Source organism: Phacochoerus africanus, chromosome 1, assembly GCF_016906955.1.
Source record: "Phacochoerus africanus isolate WHEZ1 chromosome 1, ROS_Pafr_v1, whole genome shotgun sequence".
NCBI lineage: Eukaryota > Metazoa > Chordata > Mammalia > Artiodactyla > Suidae > Phacochoerus > Phacochoerus africanus.
Window position 1 is genome coordinate 177,283,744 of NC_062544.1, and position 2,621 is coordinate 177,286,364.

General features: G+C 43.7%; 1 long non-coding RNA gene across 1 annotated transcript; it reads left to right on the forward strand.

Moving 5' to 3' along the window:
* Positions 1-257: 257 nt before the first annotated feature.
* Positions 258-2,002, forward strand: LOC125112704 (uncharacterized). The gene is made up of 2 exons (XR_007131233.1): positions 258-763; positions 1,590-2,002. It is a non-coding gene; the product is annotated as an uncharacterized LOC125112704 (long non-coding RNA).
* The last annotated feature ends 619 nt before the right edge of the window (positions 2,003-2,621 follow it).

Below are 2,621 nucleotides of genomic sequence, written 5' to 3' on the forward strand. Positions count from 1 at the left end.
ATGGGATCAAACCACAGAAAGCAGGGCCCAGCCCAGTGGTATTAATGGAGGAAATAATGGCCCCTCGGGGGGAAAAAAGGGCAAAGAGGTGAAGTACTGTGTAATTTAAATGCATTTTGACCAACTCTCCCCGAAAATGGCTAGGCCAGAACACCATGCTGGTAACATTCTAGAAAACCAAATAACCCCCAAAGAAAGGAAGAAATGCTGATTACAATCATTCTTTCCCTCCAGCCTTTATCCCTTAGGCAGTGGCTCCCAACCAGCCTGTTTGCCCCTCCCCTGAAAGGGGACATGTGACTATACCTGGAGATGGTTTTAATTGCCACAACTGTGGAATGCTCTCATCGTCTAGAGGGGTAGAGATGAGGAATGCTGTTAAATATCCCACAACGCACACAACAGAGAATAATCGCAGAAGGTCAAAGAGACACTACTGATAAACCTCGCCTTCAGAGAATGAACTCCTGATCTCTCACTAACTCACCTGCCACTAAACCAAACAAAATGTTGATGGGCTTGATGGTGACCAAGAACATATAGCAAGTCCTGGACCATCAAATAATTTGAAGAGGAGCAGTGACCAGCTCTAGTGATGCGCTTCTCTGATTATATGCATCATCATCTGAAATCTGTTAAGCATCTAGCCTCTCACTATGTCATCATCAAGTGATTGGCAAAGGGAATTCAGTGGAACCTCTGTCCTCTTAAGAGTTTACAATATGAGATGGAGAGTAATGACTAGGCAGCACTTTATATAAAGGTGAGATGGACAAATAAAGGGAAAATCAGGCCACACCAATTGTACAGGCTGGGAGCTGAGTATATCCCAAGAAACAGAAGGAGGGTAGAGTTATCACCATAGAGGAAAGTGGCATTGAAGGGATGAAAGAGAAAGCCTGCAGAGTGTCCTTCTGAGCCTTCATTAATTCACACTCTCACTAAAGTGTGCACTGTGTGCCTCCAGGCAGGCAAAGATACAGAGGCACAGGCCCCATGCTCCAAACACTCACAGTCAAATCAGAATGATAAGATTCATAACCAAAATACAAAAGCAAAATACAAACGTGTCACTTTGAAAGGTGCAGCAAGTAGATGTTATAGTGTTCTGTGAAGGGTGTGATGCCCATATGTGGTAGAACTTGCACTTGATCTAGGCCTGGAGCCTGGGTGCCGCGGAGCTGGCAAGGGGTGGGAGTGGGGGGTTTTGTGCTGAGCCTCAGGGCCCCAGAGCAGGGTTGCAGGCTGGGGGTTAGTAACCGTGCTGACAAGAATTTCTGCAAAGGGGGTGCTGTCTTAGGGTATTTGTTCTGGCTTTTCTTTTGGCCATTCAACAAAACTCTCTGTGCTTCAGTTTCTCTCTCCTTCCCATTTCCAAGCAATTAAGACCATACTTATTAGGAACCACAGTCAAGATGATCAACATCGGTGAGGCTTAAGGGAGATGCTAGTGGTTCTAACTCACAGGGTACCCTTGTTGTTCTCTTTCACATGCCTCTGACCTCACTCAGCAACAACAACTCAGAACACTACCCAGGGCAAAGGTCATATGCTTTGAAGATGTACTAATATTTCATAAACTTTTCCAGGACCAAATCTCTACCAGAGCTGCAAACAAGCAGTCAGATGGATTGCCCTGTGAGCTTTCTCCTCTACAATGAACCCACAGAAAGGTCAGCAGCCGGACACAGAAAGAGGAGAAGGATCCTGAATAAACACAGACAGTTTAATCAACCGTGAAGAAATCCAAGAGTTGACTGAAAGTGCTTTGTCGGGAAGAGAAGCGAGGCCCCTGCCCTCAGAGAAAGGCGAGGAAGGTTGGAGGTCATTTAGCAGCAGAGATGGCCGCTGACCACAGAGGCCACCACGGAGGCACTAAGAGCCTGGTAAGGAGGTCAGTGGGGAGACTCAAAAGCCAAAGGCCAGGGGATGGAGAGGGTAGGGTGGAAAGTGGCATTTGAGTATTTTCCAAAGAACCCAGCAAATAAACGTTCCCTAGAAAGAAGATGAAAACTTAGCTTAATGAGAAGGGAAGGTTGTGTTTTAAAACCACTCTCATTACTTAAGAGTTGGTTGCTCCTTCAAGCTTCTGTCCATCAAGTCTGTCATTTCTGATTCCAGACTCCTCAGGGAATTTTAAAGCCTGGTTTATTAGAATTACATCTATGTCCTTTAATTGCATCTAAAAAAATCAAGGTCAAACTATGTTGATGTGTGAAAGAGAATTTCTGTGAATGAGGGCTGACTCTCAGGCCCTGGCCCTGTAATTACTTTCTTTGTAAACCTGAATACCCAATCAGAAGGGTGTCTTCTCAACATTTTTTGTTGTAGTTATGAAACACCTTTAAATAATGGAATATGGAACCTCCAGCAACGTCTGTGTCCAAATATATCCAAGACTGTTTATGTTTTTAATTGAAAATCAAACCATTTTAGACCAACTAATCTATGGTATCATTGAAATGCATATTTTTAGAAAATTCTTGAGACTTTTGCAAACCATTAAAGTAGCTTGACATCATGCTTTATCTTTATAAGATTCTTCTCAGCTGTGATTGCTATTGGAATGAAATCAGGGATAGCATTCAAAAAAGTCTATAGCCTGAAAAGGTTTGCAGAAA